At 39.2% G+C, this 27,630-nt stretch overlaps 1 long non-coding RNA gene across 2 annotated transcripts; it reads right to left on the bottom strand.

The window, feature by feature from the left end:
• Window positions 1–823: 823 nt before the first annotated feature.
• Window positions 824–27,630, bottom strand: LOC106887057. Of its 2 annotated transcripts, none has more exons than XR_001411787.1 (6): window positions 27,324–27,630; window positions 25,670–25,868; window positions 24,701–24,843; window positions 14,564–14,703; window positions 13,846–13,991; window positions 824–1,853 (listed from the first exon to the last, which is right to left on the bottom strand). It is a non-coding gene; the product is annotated as an uncharacterized LOC106887057 (long non-coding RNA). The 2 variants fall into 2 exon arrangements; XR_001411788.1 differs by having other exon boundaries at window positions 25,670–25,865.

Below are 27,630 nucleotides of genomic sequence, written 5' to 3'. Positions count from 1 at the left end.
AAAATAAAAGGTAGCATGACTTACTAGATGATTCTGAGAAAGTTTCACTTGTGAAAATGGATTCTGTACATGTTATTTGATGCAATATAACTGAATATTGCAAAAGTTTAATTCCAAGGTTTGGGGTATTGGAAAGCAGTGGCAGGCAGTGGGTTTGCATTGGTATTCCCTTAAAGACACGTGGACAACTGTATAGCAGTCCTTAAAAGAGAAGGCAGCCTTCTCTTCTGAATCTCCCCTGGATAATTTTGGAAAAGTTACAAATCCAAGAAAAGAACTGGAAAGCAGTAGTTCAGAAGACCTGGCAACAGGTAGCAATTTAAAGGGCCTGAACTTAAAATCCAGTCCATGGCCAACCTTATAAGCATATGACATGCCTGAAAGTGCATAAAACCAAACGTGGATTTTAGCACAAGAATGTCAAATTCTTACGCATTATCTCAATAACGTTATGAAAAAGTTAATTCTAGTTCTCATTGCAGATGGGAGCTTAAAGATGAGTGGGCTCATAACTTACAGCATGCTTGTAGAAGACTGGGAGAGTTGGGGTTGTTCAGCCTGGAGAAGAGAAGGCTCCGGGGAGACCTTATAGCAGCCTTCCAGTACCGAAAGGGTGTCTACAGGAGAGATGGGGGGGGACTCTTTATGGGTGACTATAGCAATAGGACGAGGGGTAGGAGTTTTAAACTGAAAGAGGGGAAGAAGTTCTTTACTGTGAGGGTGATGAGACACTGAAATAGGTTGCCCAGAGAAGCTGTGGATTCCCCATTCCTGGAAGTGTTCAAGACCAGGCTGGATGGGGCTTTGAGCAACCTGGTCTAGTGGGAAGCGTCCTTGCCCAGAGCAGGGGGGTTGGAACTCAATTTTTAAGGTTCCTTCCAACCCAAACCGTTCTATGATTCTATGATTACTGCTAGAGAGTGTTCTGTGTTTTTGTCATATATGTTCAGACTTCTAAGTTTCACTTAGCACAGCATTTCCTACAGAAAAAGACATCCCTACTTTCCTAGTGGAGGTGATCAAAATGGTCTGCAAGTGCAGTCTTGCTCCCTGTTTCCAGTTCTTGTGGTAGGACAGGTGCCATAGCATGAAGATGAAACTAATGAGAGGGTCCCTCTAGGTGGGAGTTTGATGTCTGTATAGCATCACAGCCCCTCACCAGCTCTTTCATACCGTGTCAGTCAGGAGGCTGAAGTGCTATCACTATCCTGACGGTATATGGGACCCAGAATGAAATCACAGACCTGGAGTGGAAATGGTTGCAATGTTGGTTCCATGGTCTCCTCTGTTTTATCTTCTTTTCCCTTGCTGAATCTTGGAAAAGAGCTCACATACTCTCTTTTGGCTTTCAGCAAAATGCTGTAACTGAACTATTTTCAGCTTCCAAAAAATTATGTTTTCAATGACAAATTTAAACTAATTGCTGTTTTTGCTGTTACTTCAGAGCCTTGTGTTTTGTTTGATCAGCTCTAATATTTATTTGTGGGTGCCACTCAGGAAGCAATTTAGCCCATCATCACTTCTACAGTGAAGTGCCGCAAACTTGGTTTTAAGCCAGAGGTTACCATGCACAGGGTAAGTAACAAACCCAAGTGATGATTTGGCTCAGACGGAGCTCTTCCTGGGATGCTGGCTCTTGCACAAGAAGCAGTACTTTTCCTGCCCTTGAAAAGGGCAGCCCTAACTTACAACTGCAGGACAGTAATATCTGTTGAAGCTTTGCACTCTTTCTCTTCTTCTGTTTCGTCTTCTGGAGACTAACTTGAACTTCCAGGTACAGCCACAGAGCTGAGCTGATTCCAGATTTCTCAGTTTTGCAGTGGAGGTGGAATGGGAGAGAACGGAAGCAAGGGCTGGAAGGGAGGAAAATTCAGATTTAAAATAGGGCTTTGTTTAAAGGACCATTGGTACAGGCAGCTGACTGTGATTCTTCCTCTGCCTTAACATTTGACAGAACTTCTGTTACAAACCACCCCTCCTCGCCCTTCCTGTCCCAAGCAACCGTGTGTCCCCTGCAGCTGTGCTTCCCTCATTCTCAAATGTCTCTTGGCTGGTGTTCACAAGGGGAAGAAGGAAGTTGGTTTAGGTCAAACTATCAGAGGACTCCTGCTGCTACTGGTCTCACCACCTGTGAGACCTGGCAACCTCATCATCATCCATTGTAGGAGCAGGTTAGAGGTGGGGGCAACTTGTCAGGTTAAAATAGCTGATTCCCTATAGTTTGCAAGCTGCCACCATTTTTTGCCTATGCCTGTGGAACCTCCCTTACAATGCAGGACACTCAGACCTTTTTGGGCACTTCACTGGACCCATGTGTAGTCCTTGTACTCCTGTGAGGTTTGGAGCAAGCCTTCAGCCTTTTAAGCAATTAGACTACAGTTTACGTTCCCGTATGCTCAAATCTCAAGGCTGTTTTCATTTGGTTGTGACTCAAACAGGCTGCTGCTCATAGCACCGGGAGCTTGCCTTAGTGAAAAATATCTGAGGGAAAATAAAGTACTGTTGTTGGTACTTAGCTCACAGGCAGGACTGAAGGTCGGCAGAAGAATGATGCTTAGGCATCTCAATGGAAAAATAAAGTAACACCATTTGAACAATAGCAACCTCTATAGGCTCTCCTAATTTATGGTGGATATATGTGGCGTTTGGTTTTGGAAAAATTTTCTTCAGTCTGAACTAGGAGGAATTTAGCACTTTCAGTAAAATGTACCATCAATTCTGTTGTGATTGAAAGTGAAAGAACATTTCCTTTTTATGTTTCTTTTATATCTTCTTTGTTATGATTTTTTTTTTTTAATAAAAGGTTCAACATGCAGGAAAGTGAATAAAGAAAAGAAACAAGACCTTTATTTTAGTCCTTTTATCCTGCTAGGTTTTAAAGTGAAATAAATTAAGTTTCCTCAGACAAACTACGGTCCTCTGTTTCTTTGCTTTATTGTGTATAGTGCATGTATGTGTAAAGGAAAAAGAATTCTTGTCTGAGATCTCTCAGCTGAAAATTTGGGCATATCATTGGAAAGCTGCAAATTTTTTCATTTTTCACGTGGCAAAACAAAATTTGTACACGTTGTGTCTGGCATTAGAGAGACTAAAATGATGCCTCACTTGGGCTTCCCATTCAGCAATCTCGGATGGGAAACAAGGCGGCTTCTGAGCTGTAGGCAATGTCACATTGTGGGATAGCTGTGCATGACAGTAGCTTAACTACACCTGTGACAAAATACAGACCGCAGGATTGTTTCGCTACAGGAGGGATCAATAACACAGACTTTGATTACTTAAAAAGAAAATAAGAAAAAAAAAAAAGTTGATAAAGCTAACTGAAGCTTGGAGAATTGCCTGCATCTATATATCCTATAGCAGAACAGGAGAGAAGTTTGTCCAGTAGCCTTCTGCAAAAGGAGGTTGAAGCTCATGCAGTTGTCATGACTCAAATTTGTCCATCAGAGCTTGGGATTCATATTCTCCCAGACCTACCTATAACATGCCAAATCAACAGGTAGATACAGGCAATGAGTACCATCAGGAGTGCCTGAGGTACTACTGCTGCAGGCTGGGGAAAGATCCCGAGGCCTGGCAAAGTCACACTGCAGTGGTTGTAGTGTGTAAAATGGCCACATCAGAGATACTTGGTAAATACATATTCCAGTATTACATACATATCCAGTATGTATCCAGGATCAGATCTTCCAGTTGTAGAACACCTGAAATCATTTTGAACTCCAAAGGAAAAAAGAAGAGATACTCTGCAATGTGTGTCTCTCATGCTTTTTGGAAGAAACACAGATCTCAACACACATTTAGCCAGAGTGATATCCTGTTATAAATGGTCTGTCTGTGTAGGGCTTTGAGTGCAATTCTAGATTTGGGAAAGACAGAAAGTGAAGCCTTGGTTATTCATAAAACCCCAAGGAAGCTTTTTGGGTAGGACTGCCTGGAAGACTTTAGCCCAGAGTTTGGCATTTTCAGAGCACATCTGTTCAATCCCCCCTGGGGCTGGGACTCAGCTCCATTCTTGGGGTAAATGGAAGGCAATTATTATTTTCATACCATCTTAAGTCATTTACATGTACCTCTCTTGTACCAACCCAAATTGATGGGTGCTTATCTGGGAGTTGTATTTCTTGATAGAAGTTATTTTAACCAGAAAGAAAGAGGCACAAATTTGGTGAGGCTAATTATTTGACAAATAATTTGTTTACTTTCTGATGTGCCTGATAACCTTTGTAGTAGGTGCACATGAGAACATGGCATTTTAGATTAAGAGGAGTGTCATTGTGTTTAGCTCAAATGCCTCTTGGCAGGCAGTGAAATGGCTGGCTGTATATTTACATGCAAAATGTCATCTATATAAATCAAATCCTGAATACAAATACCTAGAGATATTGTTTTCCTGTATGCAAAAGTTCATCATGATATTTTGTGTGTTCCTGAGTGTGAGGCATGAATTAATTATTTGAAACAGCATTCAGGAGCTGAAGACAGTCACTGCCCCTGTCCTGGACAGCATGTAGAGAAATGGCAAAATCTGTCCCCACACCAAGGATTTTAAGATTTTATGCCAAAGTGTCTACTCTGTGAGTATGTCTTGCAGAGCAAAATCCTCTGCATTTAGGGAATCTAAGCTGGAAAAAAGTTAATACCATAAAAAATAGCTGGTCAGTCTTGAGAGCTAAAAATCAGAAAAGAAAGACAATGGAATATCTTAAGTGAAAGAAAATGAGACAAGAAATAATGAATTACAATAGTACTTAAATTTCTCACCTGGGATTAAACTCTCTCCTGTGACCTGTTGAGTCAGAAAAGGACTAAAGGGGATATTTTTTGAAAGGTATGTGGATGCTTGAAAATTAAGCTAGTGGCCAAGGCATTTACAAATTGCTAATTTTCATTGGCGTGAGGCAGTTAGTTGACTCTGGATGTTTTTTGATGCCTGTTTACTCTGAAAAGGGTTTATTGCTGTTATTTGGAGAAAATTTCATAGTCACACACAATGTATATGACAGCGTCTGCTCCTCAGTTCAGAAGAATCCGAAATTTAGCAGCGTCTTCTTCACAGGACACTTCAGGTTTTATTTTTCCGTAAGAGTCATTCATTGAAAATGGACTCCACCAAACTACTGCATGGTGCTGAGCACAGCAAGGTACAGAACAGGATCTTTTTTGTCTCATTTATGTCTGTGATTCAAAAAGTCACCTGCAGTTTTCAGAGACAAACCACTGCTGAAATTTGTGGTTATGCTTGGTATAAAAATAAGCCCTTCTAGTCAACGATTATAACACTTCCCCATCCTCAATAGTGTAAAAAGCTGGAAAACAATCGTTGGGATTCATCCCAAATGGAACTGACTACAAATCTGTTAGCAGGAAAAAGAGAACTTAGCTTTTCCCTTCCCCGTAGGCTCCTCTGAGCTGCCAAACAATAAGATAGAATAAAACATTTTTGTTTCAAAGCCTCTAGAAAGATCTGCAATAAATAAGGCACTCCAGCCTTCTTTGGGTCTGAAATACCACAGGTGGTCATATAATTTCAGACCAAGTTAGAGGCATTCTCCCCCTAAAAACTGCTTCCTGTGAAATATTCAGCAATTCCAAAGTGGATCCAAAAGCACCAGGTGATGTTCAGTACTCCCTGTCTCCTTAGTGAGGAAAAATGGAGAACTGGAACGCATTTGAGCAGGTGGAGAAAAGTTACTGCAATCTTAATTTCCATTCTCTGAGAAAACCCAGAGGCCTGATATGAGTGAGTTTCAGTCAGATTTCCACAGAGAAATCTGTTGTTATTTTATCCATCTGACATATGGAGAGATTGTCTTGTCATGGTTGTTTCAGTCACGGACATCCACTCTTCTCTCTGCTCCATTTGGTTTTACAAAATGTCTAGTTTCTGCAGGAAGACTGGTTTTGCTTTTATTTCTTCAGCTGAATTGCCTCTTGCTGCCTTAAGCAATTTTTGTTGGAGAAGCTGGGCACACGAGCATAAGGGATATTTAATGGTCCCTGTTTGCAGGACGCCTTCCTCATACAAAGATTCAAATCACAGATTAGGTGACTTTATGACATTTTACGACATTTTTACATCCTTTTTCATGTGTGTGCTTGCATGTGCTACAGTGTGATTGCCTTCAACAGTTTTAGTTCATTTTGGGGATCTTGCTGTGTTATGTTTTATGGGGAGAATTAATAGGTTTCATTCGGCCATCCAATATGGCTGGAAAATAAAAAGCTGCTTGCTTGGGCTCACCCCCTCTTTTCAGATCTGAAAAATAATTTGCATGCTTGCAGTAAGAGTCCTAGCTATGCAGCTGTCTCTTATCACACACTGTTCCCAGCTTTAAAATGTATGAACAAATGTATTTGGAGTGATGAATAATAAATAACCTTTATCTCAACACACTCTTTTATTCCACAAAGTCTCAAGGTACTTCACAAAAAGTAATAAACTTTCTATAAAGAATAAGGACCAACGTGCTGCCACCTCCACAAGGAGAAGTGGCAAATCCTTAGCAATACACAGCTACTCTGCAGAGGACAGATACACACTCACACACAGAGCCTTTGCCTATTGAAGCATAAAAAATAGGGAGAGTTCTCAGGGTTTTGCCTTGTGCCCACAAGCACTTGTCTGCTGATGAAGAGTAAATGGGAAATGAAAGATAAGAAACAACAAAGGTTGCATTATCCTGATTTCGTAACTGAAGTCTTAATTGGATTTTAAAAAGAACAGAGAGTAAGCCATATTTTGCAATGTCAGGTGAACTTTAAAAATAAAGTGGGACTGACCAGCTTGGAATTTGCCCAGAACACCAAGTTTGAGACGCTTGCCCATTGGGAAAGAACCCAGTCACTGTCAAATGTCTTGGTTTCTCTGTATGAAGGGGCACAGGACCTCCAGCAAGGGCAGTGTCCTCTCTGGACTCCGGGCATTTGCTAAGTGCCAGCTCACAATTTCCTGACAAAGCTACTGCACTGCAGTGTCATGCACTTGTCTCACAAATTTTTTTTTGAGTTTTATGCTGCAATTCTTTATGTCATTGGGGCAGCTAATGTGAATTGGCTTGGGGGATATAAACCTTCATAGCCTGTGGCTGGGGGCTTCAGCTGTCTGTGACCCACAGCCTACTTTTGCACAACACAACTGTCACCGTGATAACAGCATTCTTCTATAAAACTCTAAGGTGTGAGAAAGCCCATGAGTTAAAACCATGCAGGATAAGGAAGTCAAAACAATAGACTCAACAGTATTTGCTGAGAGGAGGTTACTTAAAGCTCAGGGATTCAAGAGGGAAATACTGACATGAAAAGCTGTAAAATCCTGGAGAAAGAACAGGAAGACAGCAAATCAGCAATATCAAAGATCAGCCTACACCAAGGAGCTAGAGGCAGACCCTTCCTTGCCTGACCGATGACTGCTTCTTCAGCAGAGACCCATCCAGAGTCACAAGAATATTTGCATGGCTGTGTAGCATGGCAGTCCTAGCTACCCACTGCATGCAAATATATGTTAAGTACTCTGAAGCTGGTTTTCTTGCTTGTAGACCCAAGCACAGTAGAGGTACCCAACCAAAAGCAACCCAGAGGCAAAAGGCTAATGAATAAGTGAGCCTTTGCACAAGGGACACCTGGATCCATTCCTCTTCCCCTCATTAATTCCCCACTGTCCATGTTCTCTGGGAAGCCCGAACTGTCAACTAGCTCCATGTTCCTGGCAGCTGATCACATTAAGGGAAGAATACTGCTGGCTGAAGAGAGGAAAGGAGATACATTAGTCAAGCCTTTTCTTTCACCTTCCTCTTCGCTAAAGAAGAAGGGCACAATTAAATGATAAAGGAAAAAGAGCAGACATAGGAAGGGAATCCAGCAGGTTCAGAGTAGAACTGGAAATGAACATTGCTGCCTTTGGTATGATGGCTGTGTTGACTCACGACGCACGCTGGTACTAATCTAACTAGGCTAAAGCCACATTTCTGCTTCTGAAAGGAAAAGCAGGAAACTTAATCTAGATTAGATGTTCCCTGAAAAACAGAAAACAATGCTTTTGTCTCCTAACAGTTTCTCTTCCCATAAGAAATTCAGTAGTGCAGTAAAATTTCCATCTAGTCTGGGCAGTAGGAGCTCAGGCATTCGTTACCGGCACCCACAGGCTTCCAGTAGCCCAGACAGGAGTGAGTTGCATAAGGAAGGCTGGGGAGAAAGCCTGCTTCTAGAGAACTGACACCACTGGTTTCAGCAGCACAGACCTATTCTGATCCACATCAGCTGTCAAGCCTGGCTTATAGCCCAAGTCAGTAATCCTGCAAGCAATGCAGATTTTCTAGTACAATGAAAGTGTTCCTTTCTTCCCATTTTTATTTTTTAAAAAAACTCTCTTTTTAAATCAGGGTTAAATCACAAACAAACAAATGCTAATAGAAAAGATCACATGCACAACCCCCGCAGTGTATTTACCTATGTAAATAACATGTAATTTTCACTATCTAATTACTGTTTCATGTCCCATTTCCTGCTGTAATCTATATTTAAATTGCATATTTGCCTCTATCTACTTTCTCATAATGTGTCTTGATATGAATATTCATACCACCATTGAGTGTTTGATTACTTCTGTGCTAACCTTGAAAACACTACCCTTGCAACACAGCAAACAGCCGGGTGCTGTGGTTGTATAACAGTGAAGAAAATAAAAAGCCAATAAATAATGCTCAGACTGCTTTAACAGCACTGTTTGGGATCAGACCATATTTTCCTTTGGTTTTTTCCTCAGCAGTTTTTTTTTTCCCCCCTCTTATAAATTAAACAAAGTTAATCCTTACTATAGGTCCCCAAATTATAACTCTAGAGACTGGATTTCCATGGAAAAGGTTTGGTGCAAGCAATAGGCATGCAGAATTCCTGCAAATTTTTCAGACAGGAGAGAAAAACAGTTTCTATTGCAGCTGGATGCACATTCCTTTTTCATCACATGAAATTTTGAAGAGCATTTTTGCTTGATAAATCTGAAAAAAAAAAAAAAGAAAAAAGAAAAAGGCACAGTCTGGAGGAGTTCTCTGAGGACAAAAAAAAAAAAAAGGAGAAAGATCAACAGAATTAAATCTGCTGGAGCATTCTGGAGCCAGTCTGAAACAGTTTACTTCCATTATGACTGTTTTATGTCAAGAAGTTTTGATGTCCAACTTATATTTCAAAACAAAGGTGTTTTTTGAAGAAAAACAAACAGAACAATTTCATTTGGAAAAAGAATGAAAAGACAACTTATTTTTGTCTCATATTTTGTTTCATAATTCAAGATGTGGGAAGAGAAACAGGCTATTTCCCTGCTCTCTTTTACAGTTTAGTACCTGGGGCTGAATGAGCCATGCCCTGGCAGTGCCCGTTTCCCTGCCCTGACTATGGAGGAGGTCTAGAGCCACTCCGAGGCTGCCAAACACAGCAAGGTGTGCCCTGGGCTGGGTGACTCCCCAATGTCATATTGACTCCTGGCCACATACAAAACTTTTCTGGGACAGTTTTACCCCCTTTTGAGAGACATCTACACATCACAGTTTCCCATCTTGCACAGTTAAGCTACTTGAGGGCATTTTAAAGATGCCTATGTAGCAGCTGCCATTCACCCTTAAAAGCAGTGAGCTCACAGCTAGCTAACTTGTCCTGCGGTCCTGTTTTACCCCCTTTTGAGAGACATCTACACATCACAGTTTCCCATCTTGCACAGTTAAGCTACTTGAGGGCATTTTAAAGATGCCTATGTAGCAGCTGCCATTCACCCTTAAAAGCAGTGAGCTCACAGCTAGCTAACTTGTCCTGCCTTCTTTTTTTTTTTTAATTTTTTTTTTTAGAAGAACCCGTTACTTATGCATTCACCTCTGGGGGTTTCTTCTAAGTATCTTCACACTGAAAGCATCATTCTCTAACAACTTTGCAGTTATGAGTCAGTGACTTCAGAGATTTCCAGCCTACAGAAGAGGGAAAGCTGGTCTGAGCTAGAAAGTCACTTCTGTGAGAAGCCATGGTGTGTCTCCTACTGAGACACGATTTTGTTTCGTCGTCTCCACTGATTTATCGTGTGCTACAGAGGAGTTAAGGAAGGGAGCTACAGCTGCTGAGAAAACACAAAAACTTTAGGCTGCTAAGGATCTTCAGCTAATTAAGGTGTAGTGGCTGAGAGCTACTCAACCCTGTTTCCTCTGTTTGCTGTCTCCATTGCTACCTATAGAAGTCAGGCTTTCTAAATCCCCTCCACAGAGGCAGAATATATTCACTCCTGTTGCATTAAGATCACAAATGGACATGATCAGTGTGGCAAGATTTTGATAAGACAAACTTTCTCCCAGTTCCTAATTATCAACTTTGTTACAGTACTGGCTAGGGACCAGGCTGAAATGTATCCCTACACTTCTGCACGTGGGGGTTTCATGGAAGGAAGAATTCCAGGATTAGCTTAATAGCACTCTGCAGAGCCATTTATTAATTTCATCAGCAATGTTGAGAGCCAGTGTTTGATAGGGGCTGAGCTCCCAAAAGGTTTGAGGGGACTGCACCCCACATTGGGAGATGACAAAGGCACACTCACAGTCAGAGCCCGTTTTTGAAAATCAGATCTTAATAACTTCATTTTATGGGCAGATGAGAGCATTATTCACTGAGGACCACTTCTTTCCCACACAATACATTTAAAAGAGTTCTACTGGGATATAAAAATGTAAAAATGCAATTGCCAAAGTTATTAAAATTAGATCGTTGCTATGTAACATGCTGCCATTTTTTAATCTATGCAGGCTGCATCTTGCTCTTGGACACAGTTCAAAGCTGAAATGGACAAACTTTAAGTAACTCTATAAGAACCAGCAGGAAACTAAAAGATCCCAGAACTGTTCTGAGCTTTAACTAAGTTTCACCTTTAATGATTCTGTTCAGCCTCCAAATAAACTGAATAATGACTAGAATCTAAAGCTTATTTAGGAAGTTGCCATAGTAACAATTAACTACCTCTAAGCCTTTCAGCTTTATTTTATCTTTTTTCACTGAGGTGCCCTAAATTACTTGAAACCTGAATAGCTACAGTAATATATCCATGTCTTTGAACTAAATGACATGGTTTTTCTAGAACTCTCATTATGTGAATATTGATTGAATTTCTAATTGGGACTAGGCATCATCTTGCTGACAGCATCACTGAGAGAAGCCATGTGAGAGTGAGAAAGATTATTAACAGAAAAAGTAGGGGGGGAAAAAAGAATGCTGTTTCCACTAGGAAAGCAGATAGACTGATCAAGCTGCAGAAACAGTGAATGGAGTAGAATTAGCTTAAACGATTAAGTTTATATGGACTACAAACCTCTTCCAGATGCAGTGCTGTTTCTTTCTGCTATTACCCTCTTACATTCTATTAAATATAAAAATATCAGAGGAATCCAAATTCTGATCTGTGGATTAAATAATTATTCATGCCAGTGCAAAGGGTATATTAACCCTAATTATTCTAATTTAGGTGCATTTTCCACTCACTTTGTCCTGGCATGGACAATCCTGAAAGTATAAATCATTTTGTGAAATGTTGTGCCCTATATTTTCCTCTGCCACTTTACCTGTTGTTATGTGACTTTATCTTTGATGAAGCAGAGCTACTGAAGTGAAAGTTCTTCTGATGTAATTAAAAATAATTGTCATATTCTCAAAGCTTAAATTGTGCCCAGGCGCCCATTCTCGGTGTTTTTCCTACCAACTAGCTTTAATCCTCAAATGCATAAATCTGAGCCGTAGAGGTTACATCTAATCCGGTGCGTTGAGATTGTCCTTGGGCTGGAAATCTCTGAGAGGCTCATGGCAGCGTTTTGTTTCCTTTAGAGACTTCAAGCGTTACCGAGGGCGCTGCAGGAGAACGTGCCGTGCAGAACGCCCTTACCCTGCGTGTACAGCCTCCGTGAGCTGCTGTTAATCAGTATGCTCCATGCACGTTCAGGTTTCTACTTATCTTTTTAGTTGTTTCTGTTGATTGTTTTCTCAGGAGTCACTGTAGGTGCCTGGATTTTCTGTTATCTCTCCTGGGCATGGCCAGAAGGAGCCACAAAGGACAAGCATTTATCCATATTTCTTAGACAAGACTGAAGTCTGTAGCATTAACACATGCTGCTATTCTCATATCTGTTCTGTATTCACAGTATTTTGGTTATCCATCTTTCAAATCAATCCCACTTGTTTTGTGCACAGCTCTTATTTATTTATTGTACTAGAAAAATGAGTGTGTTTTCATCTTGTGCTGTTTTTTTACTATAAAGACAGTACATTTCTAACTTCCCAAATGAAAGTGGGGAAAAAACCCCCACCTATCAGTGGCACTATTCAGAAAGCAAGTAGTCTTTCTTACATCAGATAACTACAAGCAGTAACTGATAAACATTGAACTTTAAAGGAACTGGAGCAAAATAATTCCAATTTCACTCGATGGTATGCCTTTTCTAAAGTTGATCCTAAGGCAACAGGGAGAAAGCAGATGACTTCACTATTGCTTTGATGAAAACAATATTCGTCTGGATTACCCTTAAACCTGTCCTGGGGTTTAATAATCACTTTAACTGCAGATAGCTTAAGAGAAATAGCTCAATCCTAGTTTTGTATTATTTTTCCCACATCTTGAAAAGAATCTCTGCAAGTCTGCTGATTGCCTCTTCTGATAATGAAAGAACAATATCCTAAAGCAAAGATGTTAACTCCATCCATATATCTGACAGGAAGAAACACAATCATAGAATGCAAATAAAACCTAGAACAAAAGGATAAGATGTGGTCATTTTTGAACCAGAGAGAATGATTCAGCAGCCTTAGATTTCTTGTCTGCACTGCAGTTCTCAGAATTTTCATAATTTACATGACTAAGAGATGTTTGGCTGCTCAACCTTGTAATTCATAGGGAAATAGCATCTGGCTATTTACACTGTTATATTGACCTTGGAGAGCTTCCTGTACATATTTTTCTCTTGCAAAAATGCCTATTGCTATCCTATAAAGCAAAATAGCAGTGACGCCAGTCTTCAGAACAGTATATAGCCTGAAGTAGACTCAGCTCCTGGACCATACACCATTTGCACTCAGAGTAGGACAGGACGGTCATATGGAATGGAAGAATGAATAGACAGAGTTTTCAGCCACCACTATACTCTATAGTGCACGGTGCAAATTTGGACAGTACAAAAAGGTATCTATCACCCACACACCTTCCAGCCAAACCAACTTTCTCTCTTACAATCCAGCTGCTGGTTTCTATCTCCTCTTTTGCTAAAATTCTCCTAACGGACTGGTAGGATGGGACAGCTGGAGGTGGCTGACTGTGAAACTCTGACTTGCATTACAGGGAAGATGGATGAGAGGAGGAGGGAGAGCCACCAGGGCTGGGGGCAGTGTCGATGCTGGGCTGGCTGTGGCTATTACTCACTGACTACCAGCAGGCTGCCTTATTGACTGGGGGATGAACTGGGCTAGGGGGGCTAGAGAGTAAAAGCAGCATCCCCTCAGTGGGTGCAGACGTGCTCCAGCAGACATAGGGCTGGAGGCTGCTCAGAGCAGACTGACCACACGTCAGCTGGCAGGTGAGTAACTGCCCACCTACTCTCAGCAGCTCTGGAACAACCATCACTCCCTTACGCAGCTTCTGCAAGGGCTGCTCGCAAGACAAAGGTGACCAGCTGGAAAGGCAGTTACAACATACACAATGTCTATTCAGCAGCAGTTTTCAGAAACAGCTTCTGAAAGTGCCTACCCCTCCCACCCAGTTTTCTTCCCAGGATGGACACAGTGCATTTTCCAAAGACAATCTCACTTTGGGAACAGTTCCTTACCCTAGGCACTGACCTCACGGCCACCATGTCTTCAGGGCTTTCACTTCCTGCTCCTGATGCCCTCTGATGCTCTGTCCTTCATCTCCTCCCTCCTTCTGCTTTGCTCGTGTGGGCCTCTGGCTTGATAGGGCAGCTGTTTGCCAGTCCTCTCCTTGAGACCTGTGTGGCAGCAGAGCAGACAAACATCACAGCCCCTCCACCTTGTTTTCAATGAAGGCTCCGACACCTCGCACGAAGGGTCTCCCCAACTCTTCCTCTGGACAGTCTGCCTTTCTCTGTCAAGCTGGATGTGGCCTCCACACTCTATCCCACACCACCTGCAATGCTCAGCACAGTACCTGAATGTACAAACACAACACATCCGCTTTCATACATATGCTTCATTCGTTCAGCCCTATTTAATTCAGACACATTGATTCATGCATTTACTTTCCTTGGAGATATTAATACCAGCTCATACATACGGAATGAGAAGGGAAGTAGCAATAGCATTGAAATTGGCCTGTAACAGATGTTAGCAAAGATAGTTATAATGTCTGCCTGGCACACGTCTTTGTTTCTTGGATGATGTGAGTGGTAGAGAAATAGAGGAGAAAGAGAGAGTAGGATTGTAAACCTTAGGTGTGTGTTTGGAAATGAAACAATTTTGTACATTCATTGCTTCTGTCTGGAGAGGAGACATCTTAAACCTCTATGAATTACACTCTGAACCTAAGGAGAAAAAGCTATACCTTTGATTTCTTGCAGAAATGTGCTGTGGTTTTTCTGTAGCAGGCAGAAAAAAGAGCGTGCTTTCAAAAGGTGTGGCTGGAGGCAGTTACAAAAGAAACCAGCTGCTAGAGTCCAGGTGTCCTAAGGCTGGAGCTTGGTGCTGAAAGGCAAAATGCTCAGTTAAGATCTACTTTGTATCTTCAAGTAAAATAGTCAATTTTAGACAAATGCACAGCTAATTTCCTCTGATATTTGTGAAAGCACATTTTCATTTTACCAAGGAAAGTGTTTATAGTTATTAGACATGAAAGTTGCAGTAAATAAATTATTTGTTGTCAAACACTGGAACAGGCTGCCCAGCAAAGTAATTGAATCACCATCCCTGGAGGTGTTTAAAAGATGGATAGACATGGTGCTGAGGGACAGGGTTTGGTGATGGCTTTGGCAGTATAAGGTTGATGGTTGGACTCTGTGATCTTAAGGGTCCCTTTCAGCTTAGACTGTGGATTCTGTCTCAAGGGGTGGTTGTGAGTATGGAGTTTCTCTTTCCCCCCTCTCCCCCAGGGAGAAGTTCTGAACTTCTCAAATCCCCAAATAATATTTAATCATTAACAAAGCTCTGTATTAATTTCTAGACTAGACCGCTAATTTACTTGTTATTACCCAAAACACACACCGACATGGTTAATGTTCAATATTACATACAAAGGTAGCTGATTTTTCATTATGCTTTTAATATTGTCCTATTTTGTGATATGTGGTGTAACTTGTGGGGTCCAGCATTTGTATCACATTCACAGGAAGGCAGAGTCTATAATCGTCATGATGTCCACTGTAAAGGTCTTGGTCTTTCTGATAAAAAATACTTAATTGTTTTGCTTCATTAAGTCACATTAAATACTTGGTTTGGATTTGTCCTCTGCTCTACGCTGACCACTGAAATAAGTTCACATCCAGTGTAAAAAAAAAAAAAAAGGGACAAGGCACTGAAAGATGCAATGGAATATCACAATGCTTATAGTTGACACATATCTTAAATCTCCATAATTACACTTTTCTTCAGAGACTCAGATCTACTATTAAACCTACACCCACCTTAAGCACATTTGTATTAAAAGCAGTTATTCAATAAATTTCAAGTTCTGTTCCCTAAATGCTAAAGAAAGAAATTATAGAAATATTCTAATTTCTTTATGAACTTTTTCAGGACTGCACATATCTTATAAGAAGATAGTTGAGAGCAATTTTTTTTTTAAATTATTCAGTGTGTTCTTAGTATTTAATAATATGATTTACTATTTTCACTTGACTAATGCCCACAATTAGTTATTATAAATAATTATTTCATTATATTATGGCATTTTCACCAGTGTTTTTGAGTTACAGCTTTACTAATTTTCATTAATTGTAAGAGCTCAGATTTTCTCTACATACATACCCCCACGTATTGCTCCTGGGTTGGCAAGGCTGTTTTACATGTCTGCTATTGGAAAAAGAAGAATATCTCTGAGTCTGTGCACTAGTTCATTTATTTTGTGAAGCCTGGTTTTATCTTTTGATTTGATAGTGTAGCTCATGCGGGCAGAAAGTATCTGATTTAAAAAAAATAAATCTGTTCCTGTAGTCATAACAGTGGCACAGTCTAAGGATATAAGGAAAATAAGAGGTGAGCAGGGGAGGCTGAGCCCAAAATACTGTTTGTTTTGCCACATGTATGAATTAATTTACTAGAAGATGTTACTTCTCCACTAAATTTGATGAACTCTTAAGAAGCGGCTGGGTGGCACTTTAAAGAGAAACAGATAGGGAAAGACAAATAGTCCATTGAAGATAAGCAAATTCCCCAAAGCCCTCTGCCTAACTTCATTTTATACTGTATGATGAGTCAAACGTATGTTTATGCTTCTGTATTTTCTGTCCCAATCACAGGAACAGAGAAGCACACTTTTCAAAGACATATGTTTGTCCAAAACGAGACCTCTTCCTACAAAGTCTAAGACATCCTTGAAAACTGAAACTTGAAAGATTTGGCTAAGGCAGGCTGAGTCCTGAGCCCTGTCACTGCTAAACTGACGAGCTCTGAGGAGTCAAATTCACAAACTGGACATCACCACAAGAACTTCAGATAGCCGTATTGCAAAGGTAATTGTTAAAAAGTCAGAAATAGAAATCCATACGCTAAAAAAGATCCCCAACTCTGTTCTGTGCAAACAGAAATCAGCATTTTTATAAGCCTCAAAATGTTTTAGGGAAAAAAAAATAATCATACATTAGTTCTCTACCCTTCAATACTCTAAACACTAATCAATTCTTTCTTACACTAATACTAGATTAAAAAAAAAAGCACATCAACTTCACCTTAGAAGTCTTTTTTCAGTGACAACAATTCTCTAGAGATACCTATTGAACAACTATAACAATCGATAAAATCATGCACCACGTTATTTCCTCTGTTTAATAAGGAGGGATTTAAGACAGGGTTGTTGTGCATTAATTAGTAAAAGTAATTGTTAAAAGCTCCTGTTCATCAGATTTCAGAGGTTTTTTAACAACAGAAGCTATCTAGTGACATTAAGTAATGCAGTGTAGGTGAGGTCATAAAATACCATTGGTTAGGATAAAAGCTCATCCTGATTTCATATTCTGTAGGTTTAAGGACAAGTCCTGAAGTATTGCACCTGAGACAACTAAGTTTAGAAAAGCTGAAGTTAGAAGTTTAACAAAATGCAAACAAGCCAGTTCAGGAAAGCATGCAGAGAAGCAGAACGTGGGGGTTTTTGCCCCAGAAGATTTGCTCTTAAATTTAGTATCCGTAAAAGTAGCTCTTGACTGTTTAACGTGATAGGATTATAGCAACTAGGTGAACAGCATTCAAAGTAGAGAGTTTTTATTCTACATACATACACACAATGTAATTCTAGCATGCTCCTGCCCTCAAAATGAGCCAAGGAAGTAAGCTGGGACGTTATTGCAGTAGTCTTCACACTCCTTATCCATCAATGGATGTGCAGTATCTGCACTGCAAAAATTTTTCTGCTCTTTAAGTTTAATTATGAATAGGTAATATATATGAGGCTTGCTAGCAAGTTTCTCTTTTATGTGATCTTGCAACCTATTTAGAAAATAAAGTATTCCAGAGGGAATAGAAACATTTATGATTCATGAAATGCTTTGGGCACAGACGCAGAATGACACTTACCAGGTCTGTGCTGTATACCCCTCCCTATTCAAAATGCGTCAGTTCAGACACATGCTTCAAGATCATAAAATTCAATAGGAGTTAAGAACATGCTTGAATACTTTACTAAGGAGGCAGGCATTCTTTGGAAGCATTGGGCTGCAAACTGTAACTTCTTAAAATAAAAATGCCTGGCTATCATTTAGTGTGATATCCATAGTTCAGGATTCCTCACATCTGCAACTCTTCCCACTAAGGTCTTTGGAGCAGAACCTTAGTTGTCAAGTGTTTAAGAACAATTTTAACATTAAAAAATGGTCTCACAGAAGTCAAAGCATCACCAAATATCAATAATTAATGACTAGGAATAGGCATTACCAGGTGCTTAAGAGCTTTGCTGAGTCTGAGTGAGTGAGAAATTGTGGCACTAAAAGGGCAATGATGCAGAGGAAGTTTGTTTTCACAGCAATTAATTTGCTTAGAGATGGTCTTTTAAATAGAGTTCCCTGGCTGATATGGTAAATATTTGGTTTGGTACCTAAAACTGTATATCCTAACTTTGTAATCTGCCTTTAAGTACCATGAATTTCAGTATTTGAACAGACATTCTGCAAATCAAGATCCATTGCTTTAAATTAGAGTTTGCAGTTAAATACACTGAAATGGAGATCACGAGCTGTATAGATGCATATTTCCATAACTTACCTTCATCTGCAAAGGCATTGACAATTGAAGTAGATTATCACACTGTGTTCATGAGTTAATGACCAGAGTTAGAACTGATGGAGTCAAGTGAGTCCTTCTTGATTTGATACTTACTCTGTTTGTACCAACTTTTGTCTTACTTGTATTCTGCAGCTGTGGCAAGATATTTTTCTTTTGCTAATTACTTTTTTTTTTTTTTAAATACAATCCATAGGTGGTTTAGGGTGCTCCTTTACCTCCCAAGTGAAAATATCTACAAGCAATGAGAGGCTTGTAAAACAACATATTGCAACCCTGTAACAATTGTGGGGAGTCATTTCATTGCATCTCATTTTGTGTGAATCTGCATTCAACAGCACTGGGGAAGGCTGTCAGTGCCACTGCACTGCTTGGACTTGCCAAGGCCTGAACACAAGGGCACAGCAAAGCACTTAAGTGGTTTGTCAGATCTCACCAGTGCCACGGTGCACTCCCAGTCAGGCACAGCATAGAGCGTTTCTTCAAAAATTCATTATCATGATCTGCATGCCATTTTCCATATGCTTGGAATCAAGGCTTACATACATCTGCTGAGCTCATCCCAGATGGGGTTCAAATCATCCTGAGATTGAATTCATAAAACTGACATCAGATCACTACCCATCTTGCACAAGTTGCTTAGTAATTTCTTGTTCATATTTTCACATAGATTTATATTCACATCCCTAGTGACTATATATGTTAGGCTAGATAGATAACTGGACTCATCTGGGAGGGCATGTTTTATGTCCATATGGATAGCCTTCCGTCAAGGCAACAGTAGCTCCCAAAACATTAAGGATATTCATCTCAAAAAGATGTTGCTCCTCTCTCTGGGGAATCCTGTCTTCCACACTGATTTGCATGGCAAGCCCCTCTATCTGTTACGAGCAGGGGAGAAGCACAAGGAGTAGAGTGAAAAGTGATCCATAATGGACTTTCTGGGGTTTTTTTTTTAAAGATTAGCCCCTGCAGTGGGTGGTACCAACTTCAAGTTAGTTCTCTATTCTCATTTCTGTGCTCCTTAGTTACCCATAGGTGGTAAATAAATGCTTCACAGAGAATTGATTGAGTACATTTGGACTTGAACTACAACTGCTCCTGCTGTGGGGTATTGAAATATAGATAAACAGTAAGTCAAAAGTGATACAAGCCAGTAGAACAAATATAGTGGCAAGATACTGTTTTTAACTATGTAACACCAAACAGATCCTAAATCACATCATATCTTTATTTGCTTGTCTTGGACTGCACGAAGGGAACAGGTGGCAGACAGCAGCTTACTCTCTTTTCCTGTTCTATCTCCCGCAACTCTCTATATTTATTGCTGAATGACCCTTCATAACTTGAAATTTATACTAACAGTTGCATGACAGGTAATCACTTGCTTGAAAAGAAAATGGAGGCTGACAAATTATCCTGAAATTGTTTGATTTATCCTGGAACAACAGAGGTGAAAACCTTTTCCATCTCAGCACATTTGTGATACACTCATATTGTAACTGGGAATCTTGGAAAAGATAAAACCAAATCCAAAGCAGAGTCACTGCTGGTTTTGCTGAAAGGCAATTCATTTTAAAAATTAATGTACAGTTTACATTTTGCATTGCCTACCTAAGAACCACTTTATGGGCACTCCTTTCTGGTATTGCCTTGCAAGGATATTATGGTTGCCATTGGGAGAAATAAGGTAAAATTCCGCTGCTCAACGTACTGAAGTTTGAGTGTCTACTTTTATTATAACTGGTAGTTTTCTTAATATGCAAATGTATGGATCACAGACCTCCCTCACCCCTCCTATTTGTATTCCTTAGTGTCTAATGCAGTTTACAATTATGTTTCTAACTCTACCTAATATAAAGCGCTCCGGTTGCCTCATTGTAAATTTGGATTTGGGAAGCTGACTGTCCTTCACAATGACTTTCCTGTTGATGTTGTACACTGTACGAAATAGACCATTCAATAACATTCTGATTTAGAAAGATTCCCAGTTTGCATAAAGTAATCCAAACTGGACAAAGAAGTAGCCATTCAGATCCTTATTGCACACTGGTGAATGAGTTTTCCACTGTGGGGAGGTTCATATCTCATCCAAATTCAGAGGTCCCAGTAGCATTCAAGATACCAGCAATTCAGATCTACACCAGAAGTCAATCAATGCTCTCACTGTGACTAAGAGCAGAACTGGCAGTAGCTCCCATGAAAGCACAGAAATTAAAGAGAAGAAAAAGGGGGAGTGAGATACTGCTAATGGGCTCCTTGGCATGTTACCATTTTCTACTGAGCCAAGTTTCAGACAAGAAATTTCAAGGCGGATAAAATGTGATAAGTTAGTTTTAGATGAGATATACAGAAATCATGTTTCCTCATCTACTTGCATAAAAGTACCATCTTACCATTAAACACACCCAGTCTGAGTGTATCTGCAATTTAAATATTTGAGAGCTTACTATGGATTAAAGTGTTATATAGCCTCAAATGTCTCACCTCTGCCGGAAGCTTCTTGAGGAACCTGAAGGAGATGTCAATGGTACAGTGAGTTGTATCAGTACGTGCAGATATCTGTGTACAAGATTTAATGCATCTTTGAAGTACATCTTCTCCCGCCTAGAGAAATTCTGTGGCAAGAGGGAGGGGAACCTCATGAGAAATCATTAAAGAGGATCTGATGATGGATGAGAATCAAAGGAGTCAGTCTGGAGCTCAGTGCAATCATTTCTAAAAGCTACCCACTTTCTGTGAATACTGACAACTTTGGAGAAATGCTGCCTGGATTATAGATGAACAAGAACTTCTGTTCTGAATAGCAAAGACAATATCTAGAGCAATAATGAAGGTCAGGACATGCTTGTTTCTGTTTCACCTTAGCCTGGAAACAATTGGTATATGGGGCTGGTATGCACAAATTCTTTGAAAATGAGTCCATGGATTCATTAGAACATGGTTCCAGAGCTAATGTTTCAGCACATTGCTCTGCCAAAACACGTATGTATATATGTAAGCACGCACATCCAGGGAACATTACTTATACATTACACTGCTTATTGTTTTTAATACAGCAGACTAGAAAAACAGAATTTTAAGGGCATCAAGGTCATAAGTGAGATCATGACCTATTATGTATTAAAGGATCTCATCATGTATTAAATCACAGCCTCCTTTAATCTCTTAAAATGAAGAACCCAAAGTAAACTGTCTTGTTTGACAAATCCTGTATCTTTTCTCCCTCAAGTCTATAGTCTCCATTCTCCTCAGATGACCCACTGGCAGGATAAAACACGGTGCAACAACTGGAAGATTGGTCCAGACAAGTGAAAAAACAAACACAGAGCACCACTTTTTAAACATGACAGCAGTTAACCATTTGCTGCAATAAGATACAAAACAGAATCTTCGGTTCTGGAACTCTTTCAACCAAGACCAGATTGAATATCATCCCCAGAACTTTGCTCCAGCTCAGCCAGAATTCGTGAACTTGATCAGGACACTGACAGCTGAAACTCTCTGGTTTCTCTATGTAGAAAGTCTGATTTGATATCATAGTAGTCCCTTTTGTTCTTAAAATCTATAAATCTGTTCTCAACCACGTCAAGTGCTCTTCATACAAAATGGAATCTCTCTTTGCCTTTATTCTCTTGGCAATGGATCCAGCCACCTAAAATTAAGTTTGGCAAATGAAGAATCTCTGACTGACATAGTACTTTTTTCTTTTTTTTTTTTTTGGACTGCCTGCTGAGGCTCTGTGTTAATTCCAAGAGACTGCCCTCTAGCCAGGCTTTGCATTTTTTCATTCCATCTTGCATATAAATATTTTACTGTGCTCCAGTATAAAAATTTGATAGAAGTTGAACTGCGGAAGCATAGATGAGACAAGGATATTCAAGCTTATCTTTATAAAATAAAAATTATTTGTTTCTTTGCTCTCTTACTAAAGCAATTGAGAAGAAAGTGTATTTGTAGCTCTAAGTTTTGAAGGAAAAGATATTTTATATTCTCATATTAATCAGGAAACATATTAGAAAGCAGGTATATACCGTAATAGCCAAACATGACAAGTGACTGACCTCAGTGAATAACCACACAAGCAATGGAATCTTTTCCAATGCCAAAAGAGAGATTGTAAATCTGTTCTGGGCGATAACAACTTTAAAAAGTCACACCCACAGAGCATCTTTTCATGAAGACTGATGTGTTAAGAGGCCAAGCTTTTGTATAAAATTATACTGATTTACTAAATGTCTCTATGATAAGATTTTTATCATTTCCCAGTGAGCAGAACAGTGGATGGAAATGGTAAAGACAGTTTACAAGTAAATTGGTTATGAATTTCTGGGTATTTTGTTAGCAGAAAGGAAAAAAATTATTACCTAGTAGGTAGATAAATATATTCCAAGCTTGAAAGTATGGATTACTGAACTGAAAAATTATATCTTCCTGACTATAATTGCATAGCCCTTAAAAATAGCAAAAAGTGTATTTGGAGTGTTGGGTTCCAAAAGTTTGAAAATTAATGATGAAGTGATGTAATTTGGTACCAACATGTTTCAAGTTATCAAGATGTGAGACATGTCAGGATTTTTCTAAATAGAAACTGAAAAATGCTACCCACCTTGCAGTCACCATCTCCAAAATAGCCAGTGTTATAAATAGTAATACAAGTTTATGAGCTATCTCCCTTTTAGTAGAAGTTTTAAATGCATTAGCCTTGACACCATACCCATGTTTCTGTCACTTAACTTTGAGTTTTCCATTTCCAAAACCAAGATGCCTGTACTGGAAAATCTGCCCATGATAATCCCTTAAAACAATGTTTATTTTTATCCTATTAATAATTTTTAAAAATCAAGTCAATATACTTCCCAAACTGCTCAGTGCTGTTAACATTCTCCTTTTAGCTTTGCATCATATGCAACAAGCATTTCATTTGCCTAATGAAAAACATATTTAAACTAATGAGTACACAGTGTTTTTATTTACATATGCAATTAAAATTTATCACTATTAATAGCTGACAGAGGGGAAGAGAAAGTGTGATTATTCCAGTAAATGCACACTCTTGAAAGAGGGTAATACTTCATAGACAGCACTAAAGATAGAGATTAAAAATTGGCATTAGTGTGGAAAAAAAAATAAAACTTGAAGGTCTCCTGATCCACATGGTCCATTTCTGCAGAGAAAGCAATTAACACTTTCCCCCTCCCTAGGTGTACCAAAATTTATCATCCCTTTATAGAGCCCCCAGCTTGCCTTCCTACGCGTCCTGCAGGAGCACGGGTAGGTTTTCCCAGCAGAACCCATTTCATATTTTATTCTGCAAGAACAGAGCTGCAGGGACCAGTCAGACTTGTGCTTCTCAGAGTCTGGTGGGAGGTCAGTTAAGTAAGAGAATATGCTGTTCTGCAGATAGGCAGGAGAGAAAAAGCAACAATAAACATACACTGAGGGAGGGAGGAGAGCCAGGGTTACTTGCTACCAATGGCACAGGAGTGAAAAACCTGAGGATGGGGCTGCCTTCAGCAGGAAACAGCTATCTGGCATTGACATATAGACCGGGCACAGTGAAGTGAGATTAATCAAGAAGAGTCAGTGACACAGAGATCTTTAGCCCACCCCATTCTTCTTAGAAAGAGAGTTCAAAGACAAGCACCGGACACCAGCTATCATCGCACGGACAAACATGGCAAAGAGTGCTAAATCTTCCACCTTTCTGCTGTTATCTTTCACAGGTGTTACAGAACATGCCAGGGGAAAGCAGATTTCTGCTTAATGCTGCACAGTGTGCAAACGTGCTCTTACTAAACAGTGCTGTTACTACAGCACACGTTGTTCAGGTGAGTGAGAATTTTACAAGCAACGCTATAAAGACACTCAAATCTATGGGAAACATCATAAATCTTTGATAACTGATATGCGCTGATACTCATTTTTCTAAACATTTTTTTGAATGGTGCAAACATAGCTAGGACATGAAAAATATTAGTATTATACATTAAAATAATCTTACTGCAGTTTTACAAGCATCGAAAATTTTGCTTTAATTGGAAGCTTTGGGTTGAGTTGTCCATTTTCTAATTTAAAGGAGGACATAATGAAAAGACAACATGAATAGAGATGAAGATTTAATAGATTTAATAATAATACATGTGCTGAATAGTGGGAATGTTTGTGTTTTTTTTTAAACAGGCATTCTTGATCAAAATAATTTCAAGTGGAGAGAGAAACCACAGTTGAAAAATCTCGAGTATAAAAGCAGTACCTGTTCACTGGAGCTGAAGGTTGGTTACCGTGCAGATTGCTGGCTCAGGCACTCTGTACTTATGCAAGATCTTCCTGCTTGCAGCAGGAGAAGGGTCAGCAGCACTCGTACCAGGGCTGATTGAAGCAGTCATTGCTAGTTTGCTTGCGTAGAGACAGAGACAGACAGAAACCCACAGGTTGCAATGCAAAAATGATTTGACAAACTAGAAGTATGTGAAAAGTCCAAATCTTACTGTCTAAAGATTAATGGTCACTGCAATAATTTTTTGTAGGGTGGATAGTTTTTTAAAAAGGTTAATACAATGAGAGGTGCATATGGGGTTCTGAAGTAGAAGTGATTAAAGACATTAGGGATAGTTTTGCGTATGCCATCTCTGTGCAAATACCTGGACACAGCCATAGAGAACCACTCCAGATCCATAGTTGGATAATGAAATACACCAGTTGAATGCTTAAATGTGTGGGTGCAGATTTAGAGGCTGTAACATTTCTGTGTCTCCAGATGGTGCTGTTACAAATTGAATTTTGCATTCTGTTTATGTGAAAAGGCAGGATTTAGTTATCTCTTGGAGAAACTTGTCAGTTGTGAAGTTCATTGTAAGAGCTGAAGAAGTTATTTACTACCTAAACACTCAGGTGCTGCTGCTGTTTACAGCATGGACCATACAAGGAAGCAAAAGGACTATCCAATGCCAAAAGACTAGAGTATCACTTCTGAATTCAACGGTCTTTAAGGAAATATGCAAATGATATAAAATAGGCAAACAAATCTGTAAACACAGACTCGAGGGATCACCAAGTGCTACGTACATTCAATCCTCTTAGTCACAATACCAGAAAGATTTAGAATCCTGCACTTAAGTAACGATTTCTTCCTTTCTTCCCCTTCTCTCTTTTTATTCCTGGCTATAATGTATGTGTTGGGGGGAGAATAATCAAGAGGGTAGCTATATAAAAAAATACATACCTTTTTCTGCTGTACATCTTTGATTTGTCTGTCTCTTTCCGATTATACAGTACCATAAAGCATGAGCAGTGTTGTGAGCACAACAGAGTCAATATTTCTATGGAAGACTAAATTGTACTCTTTTCCACCTTCTGCTACGTTGACAGAATTGGCTGGTAAGTTCTGATTCTAGGACATTTGCAATTTGGAGTAGCTGCTGCTGAATAAAGCAGAAAGAACATGTTAATTTTTTCAATTGTTACAATAGGGGAATATTTTTAAATTATTTTTTTCCAAACTCTTAAGATTCATACTGGAGTCCTCTAACTATATTAATTATGGAATACTGAGATGTTATTTTAGGAGAGTTAATTTTCTAACTAATCGCTGCATTGCAAATGTAGTTATTAGATGGTTCTAGAATCTCCCTCCCCTCCTGATTTAATTAGTATTTCAAAATGAAATAAATTGTAGTGTTATGGTAAGATGACTCAGCTAGGTTCTAGAGGGCTGTAGCTGCTACAGCTGCAGCACCTTTGAGTTCTACTGACAGTCTGAGCTCTCAGGAGAAACATTAAAAAGTGTCTCAGCACATGCTTTATGCCTAACGGTCACTGAGTTCTATTAAAACATATATGTACCAGTTTGAAGAAACACAGCATATGAATTAGTACAAAAAGGCTTTTAAAAAGAAAAGAACTAATCACTGTGTGAAGGTAAGTTTAGGCCTCTGTCTTTCCTTTTCTTCTAGTTTATGGATTTGGGTTTTTTCCCACTCCGAAAATTCATTGAAGCTTTTGCCTTTAAAATTCAGCATGTTTTCACAGGAGTAATTTCCAAAAAAATATGTGAAGTGTAGGACTCAAATGCAAGGATACTGCACCCAAAAAAACCCTGGCCAAATAATGTAGCTGCTCCGACAGACCGCAAACAGTGTTTGCATCGGAGCAACTAAGCAAGCAGGATAGAAAATGAGAATTAGCATTCTCCATTTCTATGGTAACATTGATAAAAGCTTCTAAATAATAATGATATATGTGCAAAATAAAAATAAGTAAGCTAAATAGAGAGACACCTATTGTAAGCTTAAGTGTTTTTCCCTTTTTAATAGGAAACACATGCACAAATTTGCAGACATCTAAACTTCAGCACAGACTGATACATATATTATTAGCTTAGTTTGTCAGCAAGTAAAGACAGGTGTGTGATGAATACATATTTGACCAAGGATAGCTATAGAAAGACTATTAAAATAGACAAATGTATACAGTGATTATGGTTGTTCAGCAGGCATTTTGTAGAATCATAGATTCATTACTGACTACTAATGAATTCTGGGAACATTAAGATTCTTGGCAGTTTTTTCTCTGACAAGAATGACACAGTGACAAAAAAAACCACAATAGAAACTTTCTCAGCTAGGAAAATTTCGCCTAATGTATTTATATTCTTACAGAGAAAATAATTTGCTATACCTTGAACTACTTTTGATACAGCTACTAACATAATGTCTTAAAAAATTCTTATATCTGTAAATATATACATATTTATATATTCTCATTGTTTATAGGCCTTGATCTAGGAAAAAAACCACAGAAGTTTCTCCTTATCAGGAATTCTCAAATCTCAGTTGCACTGGAAAGAAAATCACAATTAAACATAATGCAAATCTTACCATCCCCTCCCATTCCTTAGTGGAAAACATGTTCCTGATGATAAAGAGAAGTCTGATCCCATCATCAAATAAATCAAAATCCATTACGGGGAAACAAGGAAGAGCAGGAGGGATGAAGAATAATAAAACCTCATCTTCATGTTAATCTTTGGTTCAAATACGATCTGAATGTGCAGCAAAGCTCTACCAGCTTTACATAAGCAGGGCTTTTCATTCATTTTCACGGGGTTCTGTATTTCTGAGTTGCTGATAGAAGGGGAAAAAAAAAACCACTGAAAGTTGTCAAGTATTTCCAGCTTCTGGGTGG

The sequence above is a fragment of the Calidris pugnax genome, unplaced genomic scaffold (assembly GCF_001431845.1).
Source record: "Calidris pugnax isolate Ruff unplaced genomic scaffold, ASM143184v1 scaffold39, whole genome shotgun sequence".
NCBI classification, from domain to species: domain Eukaryota; kingdom Metazoa; phylum Chordata; class Aves; order Charadriiformes; family Scolopacidae; genus Calidris; species Calidris pugnax.
This window is presented reverse-complemented; position numbering and strand designations above follow the sequence as displayed.